The sequence below is a fragment of the Sinocyclocheilus grahami genome, unplaced genomic scaffold (genome assembly GCF_001515645.1).
Source record: "Sinocyclocheilus grahami isolate Dianchi unplaced genomic scaffold, SAMN03320097.WGS_v1.1 scaffold1680.1, whole genome shotgun sequence".
In the NCBI taxonomy this organism is placed as follows: domain Eukaryota; kingdom Metazoa; phylum Chordata; class Actinopteri; order Cypriniformes; family Cyprinidae; genus Sinocyclocheilus; species Sinocyclocheilus grahami.
Window position 1 is genome coordinate 143,938 of NW_015506859.1, and position 16,886 is coordinate 160,823.

Here is a 16,886-nt window from a genome sequence, read left to right on the forward strand (position 1 = left end):
TCTGGCAGTGGCAGCAGATATGCGATCAAATTTCTAATTTGAAGCTGTACTACGTCGATTCTGGCACCCAACATCACAACAAGATGATATTTTAAGCTCCTTATGTAGCCGAATTTGTTTCCCCTTTGTTTTGCTGCCTCCAGCTAGCGCGGTGACGTCGGCTGACCCTAGTTAGCCACCCTGTGGTTGGCCTGGCCGTGCGTCACTCAGAAAACAACAGGCCAATCAGACGAGAGGCTCATGAATATTAATTAGACAGGCCAAAATCGACTAGTTCTCAGCAGAGCTCCTGAGAAAGGAGCTGTAAAAATATATTGAGATGGTTTTTGGTACTTATACCGGAAATATATATTCTTAAGGACATCAAAACCTAAAATAAAACTCCAGAAAGGTGTAAAATATGGGGCCTTTAAATTATTTTTAAATTATAAAATAAGACAATGTTGGAGTTAAGAAGAATTGGAGTCTTAAGAATATTTAATAAATTTGGCCCCTACAGATGAAGGTGGTGGAATCAAACTATGGTTCAAACCAAGCAAACAATGGTTCAACCGAACCTTGACAATATTCCTGCATGTCTTGTAACTGAACACAACACACCACTTTGAATATGACTAAGCGCAAATCAGATATGAAGCAGTGGCGAAGACTATCACAGCATTAACATTCTGCTAAATTTTCTGCTAACATTCCTTTTTTGTTGCATGGAAGAATTTCATACGTGTTTGAAATGAGGTTGAGTAAACCATTGCTTTAAAAGATCTCGGCAGATATATAAAAATGTGCATGTTTAAACCACATGGGGGAGCGACCAATGAACTACCATTTTGCCATTGAGCAAGGCATTTTACCTCAAGCTGCTCCTTGGGGATTGATCCTTCTGGCTCCTGCTCCATGGTAGCTTGCAGAAAAGGTACCATAACTGCTGTCCAGCTATGTAAGTGACAATCAAATCTGTTTAAACTGGTCTAACATCTAAGCTAATCTAAACCCCACAAAATTGGATCTTACAGTCAGTGCTCTTGTACAGACAATAAATGCAGATGTCACAGGACAGCTGATAAGGACAGGCCCAGGCAGACCCACACTTCCAAGGTGTGAGGTCCTCGTAGATAAACTGCCAACCGAGTCCGTGAGAGGAAGTTGCTTCCATGTGCAAACAGTGCCCACACCCACATCTGCCTTTCAGAGAACTGAGTCTTCTGGCAGCTCCCAAGATAGCATCTTCTATAGGGGTATAATAATATTTTTCATAGGACTTGACAGCTATGTTTTGATGCCAGGTTCTTACATGGCTACAAAGCACAGGTAAGCTGCAGAGTCTGGGCCTCCAGCCCAGAAACACGTGAGCCATTCAAACCCGTAACAATGACTGCTTTTGTTCCATCCATCTGCTCCTCTCAGCTGACACACATTCTCTCAGGCAGCTCTCTTCTGTTACTCCTGTTGAACTTTGGATCCCCAACCTCCAGGTTCCTGGTTTCTAGGTTCTCAGGGGATGAAAGTAGGGCATCGTGGATGATTTAAAGGTTGGCCTAGCAGAGGACCTCTTCTCGGCATCCACACTGTTTGAGCACTAAAGGGGCACCCAACTGAAACTGGTATTTTTTTGTTCTCCTCTATGGGTCTCCAGTCATGGAGAAAAAAGAGTGCATCACCTTCAGCGGAGCCACTCAACAGCATTTCACCGCTGGGGATCTTGGTAGACACACTATTACAGAGCCTTCTGTCTTAGTTAAAACTGACAATCTCATTGCCTGCACATAGTTTGTTGGTTTCAGTGTTAATTTTGACAGCAAATTTTGATTTAGTTTTAGTAATAGTCTTTTGACTAAAATGCCATTTAGTTATAGTCATCTGAATTGTTATTAGTTTTAGTCGACTAAATATCATATACGATTTTAGTCGACTAAATCTACAGTAAATTTAGTTGGGTAACATCTAATGGGTTTAGTTACAGTGTATTTATTAAGCATTTCTCTAAAATGTCCAAGCTCATTATATAGGTTTGATATTAAGGTTTTATCATGATAGACACCGATTTAACTGCGGTGACACACACCATGCCTTTATGTTAAAATTAAATAAAACCACTTCTCATAAAGAACAAGAACATGGTCTCTTATTAATGAAATACCAATGGTTATATAGGGTAATTATGCATTCTTTATAGCGACTTGTTTACCATATTCTTCATTCTTTCAAGCAGACATATTTATTTCTATAAATAATTTTAGATTAATCTTTAGGGCTACTAAAGTTTTTCAGTCAAGAGCAGTGCATGATTTTCTCTTTCTTTTGTTGCTTGATTAACATCAATGACTCAGACAATAGCAACTAAATTAGCCTGCTATCCCTTTAAAACCGAATGCACAGCTGCAATGATGCAATGTACCGATACACGTTCTCCCTGCTGTTTACATTCACTTAAGACATAATCAACTGTGTTTACGTGAATACTCGTCAAAACGGACAATTCGACATCATTTTATGTGTAATTCTCCGTTCATGTGACACGAAAGAGTACTCGCGCGCTGTGAGAGGCGCTCTCTGTGTGTGTATGCTTCAGTGTCTGCGCTCAGAAAACCGGACCGAATTAAGTTCTCTCAGATTTATCTATATGTCTGCTCTTTTCTTACTCCCACATATTGACATTTTTGAACATTTTATGCGACGTGCAACAAGTGTATGTTAGCTCATGTCCCGCCGGTTCATATGTCCGCATCTAACCTCCGAACCACGCAGCAGATTCGTTCTGAACGAATCTCTTCCCAAATCGTCCCTCCCTAACATTTTCGTCTTGTTTTTATTCGTTGACTAAAATGTCAATACATTTTCGTCATAGTTTTTGTCATTCAAAAAGTTTATTTCATTATCGTCGGTGAAAATTATGACGAAAATTATTCGTCAAAGAAATTAACACTGGTTGGTTTATAGAAAGGCTAAAAAGGTGAAGGAAAAGCGAGGAAAAGAGGGAAAGCCCCCACCCCGCGGTGATACCGGTATTGTCACACATCGATTAACCAGTGGGAAAATTTCCTCACCGTCACAACCTTACAAAACAGCAGCCAAACCATCTGTAGAAAGCCATTTCTATAAGCAGATTAAAGTCATTGTGATCCTGACATTTAGAAAATTAGGCAATTTGTCCGAAATAACAAAGCTATCAAGAAACAGCACTGCGCTGAAGTGTGATGGGCGGTTTAAAATAGCAGAGCTGTGAGATATGCCCTTTTTAGACAGCAGCGCGAGATATTAAAGGCATTTGTTAACTCAAGAAAAGAAAATAACAGTGTGATAAAGTGTCCTTGTGATAAAAGGAGGAGGGGATGAGAGTGTAAACTCTATAATCTCCTACAAGGCAATGATATACCTTTTGAGGAGTGAACTATAATGCATTAATGATTACTTAGGCTCCAGACTAAAAAATGTCTCTAAATGGCATTAGGTGTATTTTTGTAGGTGCTAAATTCTTTCCATAGATGAACAGAAAATAACTAAAATACAGCAATTTCTTGGTTTTATGTGATAAAACGTACCATTTTAACTGCAACTGTGATTTAATCACAAAAAAGACAAAACCTACAAAAAAAGTCTTCTTTGCAAAACCTACATTATAACATAACAAATTTATAAAACAACTCTGAAATGTGGGATCCAAAGTGATAAGATCAAACTGAAATGATCAGAAAACTGTCAGGTTCATTGGGATTCTTCAAAAAGAAATGCAGAGCTGTAGGTGCTACACACCGAAACGGCATGAGATCTGGCAAACTTTCCAGCACATTATTGTTAGTTCTTCTGGTGCTCAGAAATAATGGCAAGTTTCTGAACTCACTGATGTGCAAATGTGTACGGCCATGTGTTGATATATTCATATGTTAGAGGTAAGAAAATTGTCCAGAATTCATTGTTTTCCAGCTTAGTTTCAATAAATGCTATTTCAGATCATTTCCATAGGATATCAAAATATTTTAATCTCAAAAGGTCAAGGAAAAATATATATTTTATGACCCTTTTCAAAACTTCTTCAGTACTTAAGTAATAACAGCATGGGTACTTTGGGCTTGTTAATTTACAACAGTGAACAAATACAGACATGCTCTGTTATTTGTTAGCTCTGCCCGGCTGAGCGTCAAAAGATCTTCACATGCTGTAGTCTGGAGCCGCTCTGTCAGACTGCCCCATACAGGACACTAATGCTACAGTGGGCTGGAGATCCATAAACCTGCAGATCAGTGGCACAGCTGCCAAGAATTAGATGATCCCTTTTGGCCTCCACACAAAAAGGGCCAGTGCTTTACTGATTCGGGTGACCTTTCCCTGAGAGGCTGATAGAGCATCGGATTATGATGGACGACAGCTGACAGGTGCGGTCAATTAGAAACGGTGACACTGCACCCAAAAGTCATCGTCTTTGGTGCATAATTGCTTTTTGGACTCTCTTGAAAGAGACATTTTCATTGTGCCAAAAGGCAGATAATGACAGGAGTACACTTAAGATTAGTCAGTAGTTTGATGGATTCAGATGGCTGCAAATCCACGCTACTGTTGTAAGTTGCCCTCTTGCCCTTCACTGGCACAGATCAGAGGTCACAAGGACAGGAGACTTACTGCAAAGCCAAGGGGTTCTTGATGAGACAGTCATTCTGAGCCTTTCAGCTAAATGGATGCTGGGAACGCTGTCTGGACAAACTTTAACATGAGGGGAAAACTTTTTCAATATCTGCCGTTCTTACTTGACTTCCTTATTTCTGCTCAACGTCAATAGAGCATCACATGTCGAAATCACCTTCAAAGTATCTGTAGCAAGTGTTTATATAGTATGCTTGTAAAATAATATTAATAATAATAATAATATACAAAAACATTTCAGATATATAACAATAATAATAATTATTTATTCCTTCTCTTTCTAGCTTGTACTTATTTGAACAATGTCTAAGAACTTGGTATTACAACCACTTCTTGTGTCTGTTTGCCTCTTTAAGAAGAATCGCTTTATGTATCCCCCAATTGTAAGTCGCTTTGGATAAAAGCGTCTGCTAAATGACTAAATGTAAATGTAATATATTTATTGAAATATATGAAAAGACATTTTATTATTAATTTTATAATAATATATTATATTAAAATAATATATATATATATACACCTTATATAAAATAGAACATTTATTTTTATATAATAATATAATTATTAATATACTTTTTTACATACTGGCAATTACACAATATCTAAAAACATGCATTTTAAATGTAAATTCGATTTTATTTGATTATACATTCAGTTAATAATTCTGCTTTCTATTGTCCTTTTTAGAGCTGCTTTACAGCAGAATTTTGTTTGCATTATTGAATTTGTTCCCCCTCTTGAACACTGTAAAGCTGCTTTGGCACAATATATTGTATAAAGTGCTATAGAAATAAAGGTGACTTGACTATTACAAGAATTTACTCTATGAGTGTGTGTGTGTGTGTGTGTGCATGTTTATGTGGTTTATGAGGACACAAATTTGTATAATAACATGGGTATGACACAGGTATTACAACGAGAAGGTGTTTTATGAGGACATTTTCAGTATCCCCGTAATTCAAAAGGCTTATAAATATTTCAGAATGAGTTTTTTTGAAAATCTAAAAATGCAGAAAGTTTCCTGTGAGGGGTAGGTTTAGGGGTAGGGTTGGTGTAGGGCAATAGAAAATATGGTTTGTACAGTATAAAAACCATTATGCCTATGGACAGTCCCCATAAACCATAAAAACAAACCTGTGTGTGTGTGCGTGTGTGTGTGTGTGTGTGTTTACTGAAACATGCAAAATATATTTTATTATACATTTTATAAAAATTATGAATATTTACTACAAATTACACTTTTTTATTTCATTTGGTAACACTTTATTTTAAGGACCAATTCTCACTATTAATCTACTTGCTTATTAGCATGCATATTACTAGCATATTGGCTGTTTAATATTACTTATAAAGCACATATTAATGCCTTATTCTGCATGACCATATTTTAGATCTCTTAATCCACCCCATAGCTAACCTTAACAACTATCTTACTAACTATTAATAAGAATCAAGATAGGAGTTTATTAAGTGGGGAATTTTTGTGGACAAAAATTAAGATTATTAACATCAAAGATCACATACATTTCCAGATAGAGAATCCAGTTTGATTGTAGCACCATCAAGAATTTCATAATCAAGAATACCGGAAGCGTTCTTTTAAACCCCGCTGAACTTGGTAACCGAAAAAGCACAGAAAGCCAACCAGGATATGAAATACTATCTTAAGCAGTAGACATGGATCCAGAGGAGCTAGATTTCAGCTTGAGCCTCGTAGACTTATTCCAAGCAACATCAGATCCGTCCTACAGCCTGTGCTTCCTTCCAGGTGACTGGCAACCAAAGCTTCTCCCTTCACGTATAAGCTCTTGTAAGCCTGAGTGGGAAAGAGCTCTGGGCTGCAACAATGCTCTCTTTGTCTTGCACCAACACTCTACCTACCAGCCAACTCTTTGATTGCAAGCCAAGACAAACCACTGCGTTGGGTTACAGTTCTTGTAGCCAAACACCATGCTTGTGTTTAATATACTACAGTCTTTCTGCATTTTGCTTCCTGTCAATCAAATCTGTGAGACTCGGTGGGTTTGGCCTTTACTTCATTATACAGAAAAAGAAAAGGGCATGTTTATTATGATCGGAAAATTATCCAGACACACAACTGCCGATGGTGAGATAAGGCAGGTGTGCTTCCAGAGAAGGGGGTTTGCGGGGAGGAGTTCTCCGCCTTTAGCGCCTCAGTCAGTGGTGAGGTTATGAATCCTTTAATCCCCCCATTTTTCAAAAGGTCACACGCTGATTTCAAGGATCACACGAAAGAGAAAGAGATGCAACTGTGACAATGAGTCTGATTTAAGAGAGGATTTGAAAGATGAGACCATACAATCTTTGCTCAAGTAGTTTTGTTTAGTTTTTGCCTACAGGGAATTTGACTTGATGCGCAAACGCATGCAAATCTATAATTTCCCACAAAAATAAGGCATTTCTGAGAGTTTCAGTGGCATTAGCCACAGGTACATGTACACTTTTTTTGTCATTCCGATTGAAAGATTCAGTGGACTGTTTACATGAGACGTTATCTAATCTGCTTTTTGGTGTTTACATGTGCCGGCGCTTTCATTCGGAATGACTTTGTGACACAGAGAGCGTGCCATTACAGAATTAAGTTGTGTTGCACCTTATTGAGTGTAAACAGCCAAATACATACAAAATTATGTAAAAATGCCCATCTTGATGAGTATTCACGTAAACAGTCGATTTATACTAAACATTTTCATATATAGGCTACTTAGTGAATGTAAACAGTTGAGAAACAACTTGTGTAACAGTTAGATCCGTGCATGAGGTCTTAAAGAGACAGCAACCTAAATAAACCTGCTGCTGTCTGTCACTAATGTTTATTTATACATTAAAGACTAACCAGTGTTATTTTAAAGTTAAATAGATTATTCAGTTTCTGCGGTATTTCTGTACCTGAATATTACTACCTGAAAAACTTAAAGCACAGTTTACAGTTTTGTGCCTTTGCTTGTCATTTATCTAATCTTATTTTATTGCTGACTGTTTACTTGTCTTTTTTAGTTCAAATTAATTCAATTCAGAGTTTGAAATCAAAGTTCTTTTTAAGAATCTTCCTCACAATATAAATATGAATCAACAACATTATAAATAGCAAAACACAAAGGGTCCCATCATGCAATGTGGCACCAGGCGCGATGCAAGTGTTTTTTTGCTAGTTTCAGACCGACGCAGTTGTCATTTTCACGTCCTGCACCACGCTGTTTAAATAGCAAATGCATTTGCGCCCATTTGTGCACTCATGGGCGTGCTGGTCTGAAAACGAGGTGTGCTCAGGCGCATTGCTATTTTGAGGCAACTGAAATAGACTGCGCCATTGACCAACAAAAACCTGGTCTAAAGTCAATGCTGCAGTAGTTTTTTTTTTGTTATTTAAAGAGCACATTAGTATAGGCGGGTCCACAGCGTGCGTACACTCTGCTTATTACACACACAGGGACACACAGCAGCACACAAACATGCCAAATATTAAAAATTAAAGGATTGCAATGTAAAAGATTATTATTGTGTAGGCTACATAAATATAAAAATGCCTACATGTCATAATGGATAGTCATTGCATGTATCAGAATTAGGCTACCTATTTGCTCACGCACGAGCAGATCCGTTTCATCTCTGGAGACGTGTTCTGTCTTTGTGCTTGCAAATTCCACCGTGTAAATATCAAATCCGCCATGGCACGAGCGCAACTGGTTCTTAAAGGGAATGGGAGATGAGACTCTGATTGGTTTATTGCACGTTATGCCCAAAACACACCCATTACTCATTAAGAGAATAGGGACAACCTATTTAGACCATGCGCACCGACCATTTTTCCCGTCATTAGACGAGCAAAAGTGGATTTGGACACGTTCTAAGTGCACCTGCGCCGTGCGCTTTAGACCATGCGCTTAGATCGTTAAAATAGAGCCCAAATGCACTGGGTGACGAAACATTTAGGTTGGATGATTGTAGTTTAAAAATATGTCCCACCCATGATTTCGTCCATTTGGTCAATCAAGGGGAAGTTGGAGGGGTCTGCTCCACTTTTACTGTTATGCATTTTAGCTTTGAAGTACGCCGTCTTCAAAGTTTTGTTTTGGATCTGTTTGACGGTACGGTCTGTACCAGCTTCTTTTAATTTTTCACTAACTGTTTTGAATAAATCTGTATTACTAACATTCCTGCCATCCACACTGTAAACCCGAACAGTACTACTAACTTATAAAGATTAAGAACACTGCAATTAAAGTCGGTTAAATCGTTGATGCAACTTATAACAATTACATTTTCTGAACGAGGGATTTAGTTTTATTTTTGTGTGGCTCAATAGTTTTGAGTAAACTCTTCTATTTAAATTATTATTTTTAAGTTTACTGAGTGACGTAAAGTGACGTCACGTTGTTGCTCTAACCGACGTTCAGAAGAATCCATTCAACATCGCGGATAATCGCAAGCGACCGGAGCATTTTTTCAGTAAACGCAGTCCTAACGTACGTTAACTGCAATGTTTAGGGCTGCGTTTCTCAAAAGCATCGTGAGCTAAGTCCATTGTTGGGACACATTTGGTGGCAGATGTTTCTACGATCATCTTAGCCATACAATGCTTTTTTTGGGAAATGCCCTGGTAAATGTGATTTTTATTTGGTCAGTTTTTAAACAACTACCTGCTGCTAAGAGTATTAATCCAAAATTTGTTTAAAGCTAATACACAGACATGAATTTTGCAATATATTAAATTTACAAAAGCTATTTACAAACTTTATTTAATTGCAGGCTGAGCTGGATGATGAATACAAAAGAGTGAGCCTCAACACTTAAGGTCTGTGCTGAGTTTCACCATATCCGAGAAAGTGGCACACACCAGCAAGATTTCACAGATGCTGCATGACATTCTAAATGTTTGATCTTCAGTGTACGTGTGTGAGGAGAACTCTTCTTCAGGACATGAAATGAGGAATTGGGCGAGCCAGACATCACTGACACAAACACCTCTCCTGCTGATTTTGTTATCATGGACAACGAAACCACTACAAGTCCTGCAAGCACTGCAGTTGTGATGAGATGATCTTCCAGTGTTTGACATTCAGAAATACACCGTTCATGCGGTTTAAAAAGGGCTGAATAAAAAAATCCTCAATTGTATAGCCACAGTTGTGCGTGTGTTTTTTTTATGCATAAGTGTATTTTTTTAGTTAGTATTTGTATTTAATAAAGCACTACTGCATTAAAATAAAAACATTTTGTATGATAAACAATAATTTTAAGTACACTGCACTTAAACATTAAGCAAAAACAAATTTAAGCTTTTTAGTTTGACTTAATTGTTATTTAGAATTAATGTTAACTTAAAAAAATTTAAGTTGCTTAATTACATTTTTTGAGGTAATCGGTGTCCACAAAAATTTTGAGTATTCTGAACCTATCGGGTTTTACAGTGCAGTCGTTGAATTATATTTCGTTCCTTCAGTGCATTTAATAAATCTGTTGTTCTAGTTTTACTCCAGTTTGATTTTGCCACCGCCATTTTGCATTCTGACGACCCCTGAACTCTTGACGTGATGACGTGTAGACAAAGTAATCGGTTTAACGCATTTACATGGCAGAATTTTTATTTTGTTCGGTTTATAGAAAGGTTTATCCCACCCCTCTCAAACCGATTACAATTTCATTCGGTTTGGGCATTTTTATTCCGATTGAGGTGTTTATATGGAGCATTTTCATTCGGATTGGACTTTTAAACCGATTACAATGCTCCATGTAAACGCACCTATTGATACTTTAAGATTTGGTCACGGTCAGGGATTCAAGCAAACCCTTTATCTAAAGCAGAACATTTTGGCATGTAACTTTGATATTGACGCATAATTTACCAGAGACAAAAATTGTTTTAATATTGGCTGTATTACTAAGTGAAAAGCACTAAATTATGGTCAGTTTCGAATGCGCAGCCTTCATTGTCAACAACAAAAGATATGGGAAGTGTTTTCTCCTTTTCAAAAGTCTTTTATTTAGCTAATCTTAAGAAGCTTAACTAAGTGTATTTTATATAGTTATTCACAACATATCAGTACCATATTGGTTAGTGGCAAATATCACAGATGTTTCTTTTATTTATTAGTGTTAGATATTCATTATGAAATTGTACATTACCAATCAAAAGTTTGGGGGTGATTTTTTATTTTATTTTTTTGCATTTATTTTATCAAAAAACAATTACTGTGAAAAAATAGTGAAATATTATGACAATTTAAAATAACTGTTTTCTATTTGAACAGAATCTAAAATGTAATGTATTGCTGTGATCAAAGCTGATATTTACAGCATCATTACTCCAGTCTTCAGTGTCACATGATCTTTCAGAAATCATTCTAATATGCTGATTTGCTGCTCAAGAAACATTTCTGATTATTATCAATGATGAAAACAGTTGTGCTGCTTCATATTTTCATACTCGAAAGAACAGCATTTATATGAAATAGAAATCTTTCTGGTAAAACTTTAGTATAGAGAGCAATTTTCCTTATGAACTAGTTGCTTATTAGCATGCCTCTTATTAACATATTGGCTGTTTATTAGTACTTACACGGTCATGCAGAATATGTGCTTTATTCTACAGCCCTAACACTATCCAATACTTAAACTTAACAACTACATTACTAACTATTAATAAGCAGCAAAGTAAGAGTTTATTCAAGCAGAAATCATAGTTAATGGTTTGTTAATAGCGAGAATTGGACCTTTAAATAAAAGTGTGACCACCTTTTGTAACATTATAAATGCCTATACTGTAAATTGATCAATTTAATGCATCCTCACTTAATAAAATTAATAATTTAATTTAGAATATAAATAAAAATAAATCTTAGAGACCTCGAACTTTTGAACGGTAATGTACATGCTCATACATACCTATTTTTAAATTTCGATTATGCTTATCGTCATCTAATGCTCACTTAAAGTTAACTAAAAACACTAACAATAGCAAACAACCATTCACAACACCATTATTGTGGCCAGTTTTGAAAAGGCAAAGATTACAAATTTACCTCCGTCGGTTTTACTTTTCTCATAAAAAATTATTTGTTTTATTACATCTAAAAAGAACTGACCCTTGACTGAATTAAAGAGCTTATACCCTTAAGTCATTATTTTGGTACCATGACGCTATGCTATTCTTTTTCAGGGATTCATCAAACTCACTGGTTTCAAAATTTTCCAACCAACCCAAAGCAGGATCTCTGCTTTTGTAATTAACAAAATAAATGCAAGGATATGAAGCATCTTTGGGCACAGAGCAAAGTCAACAACAGCTCTCTAAGAAACGCTGCAGTGCCAGAGACAGTCAGCTTTTAGACTAGAACATATTCCAGAAGCATTTTTACAATTAATTTCTCCGATGTAATACAGAAAATGATACGGTCTCGTGTCTCAGGAGGAGTAGTGCTGGGGTTGCCAGGAGGGAGCCGTTTTGCCCTGCCGTGGCAGAGTAATTTGATTTGTGAGCCAGATATGTGCTTCACCTTGAGGGACCTGGCTGTGTCCACTGAAGCAGCTCCAGTGAGGATGAGGAGCAACTGTGCCACAGTTCTGCTTGGCTGCAGGTGTCACTGCTCTTTAGCAACATCAGCAACCAGAGGTCAGGTCCACCAGACAACCCGCAGAGATCAGTGAGCTGTGTATTCAACTGTTATTGTGGACTCTATGTATTTCCACGGCATGTTCCCCTTGGTTTTTAAGCCGTGATTTACCATGAAAACTACATTTGTGGTTACCAGTACTAGTAACAGCCATTTACACAGCCAAAACCTGCTACAAGAAGTTTCACCTTTCAATTCATTTTCTTTAAAACACTAAACCAAATTATGACAGAATGACTAACTATGATAGTTTTCATATTTTCAGAGTTCATCATTTTAATGAATTAAAATTTGTTGATCATCACCCTCTTTGTTATTTGTGTGCTGAGGTATATGTGCATCTCACTGAAACTGTTGGATTTCATATATTTGTCTATCAGGGTAATATGCCGTTTTAAGAGGCAAATCAAGCATAAAAGTGAAAGAATGAGGTTTGTAGCTCCTTGCATTGCTAAATGCTAAACAATTTTTAATTGCCTTGACAATATTTCTAAAATTCAACAGACTGCTTGTTACTCATTAGAAGAACAAAAGTATTTAAGTTGTCAGTTGTTGAGTTAACCAAACAAGCTGATTGTAATAGGTTGCATTGTTTTTTGAAGTTCAAGGTCAACTTTTTTACAGCACTGATCGTGTCTTTTTTATTCAGTGCTTGGAGTTAAGATGAGGTGTCAAGTTAAAAATACACAAACCTTAAGAAATGTGTCTCAAGGTCTTTAACAATAAACCACCGAGTATGGACAAAATCCATAATAATGCTTCCTCCACAGTTCTTGATCTGTGCATATTTCTCTCCTGATTCAGATGAGACGACTTTTTCACTGGAGGAAGCAAAATTATGGATTATGAACTTTCGGATTAGGGATTATGGACTATTTCAGCAAATTAGTTTCTTACAAACATCAGCTTTTCACTTCACAGGATGGTAATCATGTGGATTACTTGAGGATTATTGAGATGTTTTTTTTTTTCATCTCATAAATTAAGTAAATTTGATAGAAAATGTATGAAAATCCATATCTAGAAAAACACTACACTGGGGTCATTCATAATATCACTAAAGTATCAAACTGTTCTCATTTTTTCACAATTAATTCTGCATATTACAACCAGACGTCTCTCCTTCAGGTTGCGAGACACAAAGCTGACCAGAAAAAGATCATTTCAGAGCAGGGATTGAAAATGAGTGTTTTAAAGGACCGTGTTGTATCAATCAATCAGATTCTTATTAACTGGCCATATAGAAACAATAACCTTATAAAATATCAAAAAGAGTTTAAGTCATTAAAAAAAGCAGAGATATCAAAAAGTGTAAGCTTACTTAGAGCTGTCATATCATTAACCTGGACCAGGAAAAAATATAAGGTTGCAGCCCAGTTCAGGGGAACACAAAGAACACATAAAACATTTGTGACACTAATGCCAAATGAACTCATCCCCATCTCTGAAGAGAAAGTGTGTCTGAACTTTACAGAGCAACAGTGTCTCCTGCTGGACACCACTTTAACTGCTCTATCCACATTACCTAGAGCAGTGGTTCCCAACCCTATTCCTGGAGGCACCCCAACACTGCACATTTTGCATGTCTCCTTAATCAAACACACCTGATTCAGGTCATCAGCTCATTAGTAGAGACTCCAAGACCTGAAATTGGCGTGTCAGAGAAAGGAGACATGCAAAATGTGCTGTGTTGGGGTGCCTCCAGGACCAGGGTTGGGAACCACTGACCTAGAGTACAGCAGGAGTGAACCAACATCCTGCAGCATTCAGCTCCTGCCTGCTGCAACACACCTGACAAAAGTATTTAAGTTGTCAGTTGTTGAGTTAACCAAACAAGCTGATTGTAATAGGTTGCATTGTTTTTTGAAGTTCAAGGTCAACTTTTTTACAGCACTGATCGTGTCTTTTTTATTCAGTGCTTGGAGTTAAGATGAGGTGTCAAGTTAAAAATACACAAACCTTAAGAAATGTGTCTCAAGGTCTTTAACAATAAACCACCGAGTATGGACAAAATCCATAATAATGCTTCCTCCACAGTTCTTGATCTGTGCATATTTCTCTCCTGATTCAGATGAGACGACTTTTTCACTGGAGGAAGCAAAATTATGGATTATGGACTATTTCAGCAAATTAGTTTCTTACAAACATCAGCTTTTCACTTCACAGGATGGTAATCATGTGGATTACTTGAGGATTATTGAGATGTTTTTTTTTTTTTCATCTCATAAATTAAGTAAATTTGATAGAAAATGTATGAAAATCCATATCTAGAAAAACACTACACTGGGGTCATTCATAATATCACTAAAGTATCAAACTGTTCTCATTTTTTCACAATTAATTCTGCATATTACAACCAGACGTCTCTCCTTCAGGTTGCGAGACACAAAGCTGACCAGAAAAAGATCATTTCAGAGCAGGGATTGAAAATGAGTGTTTTAAAGGACCGTGTTGTATCAATCAATCAGATTCTTATTAACTGGCCATATAGAAACAATAACCTTATAAAATATCAAAAAGAGTTTAAGTCATTAAAAAAAGCAGAGATATCAAAAAGTGTAAGCTTACTTAGAGCTGTCATATCATTAACCTGGACCAGGAAAAAATATAAGGTTGCAGCCCAGTTCAGGGGAACACAAAGAACACATAAAACATTTGTGACACTAATGCCAAATGAACTCATCCCCATCTCTGAAGAGAAAGTGTGTCTGAACTTTACAGAGCAACAGTGTCTCCTGCTGGACACCACTTTAACTGCTCTATCCACATTACCTAGAGCAGTGGTTCCCAACCCTATTCCTGGAGGCACCCCAACACTGCACATTTTGCATGTCTCCTTAATCAAACACACCTGATTCAGGTCATCAGCTCATTAGTAGAGACTCCAAGACCTGAAATTGGCGTGTCAGAGAAAGGAGACATGCAAAATGTGCTGTGTTGGGGTGCCTCCAGGACCAGGGTTGGGAACCACTGACCTAGAGTACAGCAGGAGTGAACCAACATCCTGCAGCATTCAGCTCCTGCCTGCTGCAACACACCTGTCTGGAAGTTTCTAGCACTCTCCACAATGCAATAAATACAAATGGATAAAACCAAATATCATCAATATTCTCAGTTATATATTACAACACAGAATACGTCAGCGGTTCTCAAACAGGGGGCCTCAGGATGACTTAAAAGTATGAATTAATAAATTATTAATTAACTCTAAATTAATCTGTGTTACTGTTAACTAAAAGTAACATTTAAACTATCAAAACTGCTTTTATTAACTAAAATATAGCTGAAATAAAATATAAATATCAGACATCAACTTAAACTTAAAAAGAAAATGAGAAATGTTGCCTTAGCAACTAATTGATATAAAATAAGCTGAAGTTGAATTACTAAAATTGTTTAAAAATATATATATTTTTATAAAAGCAAATTTATCATTTTAATAAATACTACAATAGTTTAATAATAATAATAATAAAACACTGAATGTATTATTGATTTTAAGAAGCACGTTTCTTTTTCCCTCCTAACTATTCTTTTTATTGAAGGGCATACAGTTCTTGAAACTTCTGGAATCATAAAATAAATTGAGGCTAAATTCACTTCAGTATTCTAAGTCACTGTTTAGAAAAAGCTTAAAGAGGAGTCGTTTTTTTGTGGCCTTCGTCTATTGCTTTGGGCAACAGGGATAATTCATTTTAAAAAGTTTGAGAGCCACCAGAATACATCACTTCATAGACATTAAATGCATTGTGAATGATTGTATCATGTTGTCTTTAATGCTGGTATCTAAATAAATGAAAGAAATCACATGAATAAAAGTTTAAGAGTGTAAGTGTGCCATACTTTGTTGCTTTGGACTGTGATTTCTTCCCTTCTTCTTTGTTTTTCTCTTTTTTAACTTTAAGTTCACGTGGAATGATGTCATCAAAGGCAGAATGTAAGACCTGCACAAAACCAACGACTCCATATGAAAACGAAGGTCAATCAAATTAAACAATAAAGCCAGTTCATGAGGAGACTGAACAAACCTCTGTGGATCTAATTTTGTGTGGGTTGAGCGGCCGTTCATCTCTGTCACACGCCACCTCTGCTAGCCTGAGAATGTTATACACCGTATCTCCTGTGACCTGCAGCCAAAAGCACAACACACAAACTGTGGAATATATTCATAAACATTAACTGGATAAATGAGTAAGACTTATAGGAACAGTTCACCCAAAATTTAGTCAAAAAAAAGTCTAAAGCTGCATGTATTTGTTCAAACATACAGTAATATTGTGAAATATAATTACAATCTAAAATAATGGTTTTCCATGTGAATATATTGTAAAATGTAATTTATTCCTGTGATGCAAAGCTGAATTTTCAGCATCATTACTCCAGTCTCCAGGGTCACATGATAAATCATTCACTTCAGATTATTGTTACTATTATTGTTATTATTATTATTATCATCATCAGCATTGAAAACAGTTGTGCTGCTTGATTCTTTTCTGGAAACTGTGATGCATTTTTTTTTTCAGAATTCTTTGATGAACAGAAAATTGAAAAGAATAGCATTCATTTAAAATAGAAATCTTTTGTAACATTATAAATCGCTTTACTGTCACTGCCAAA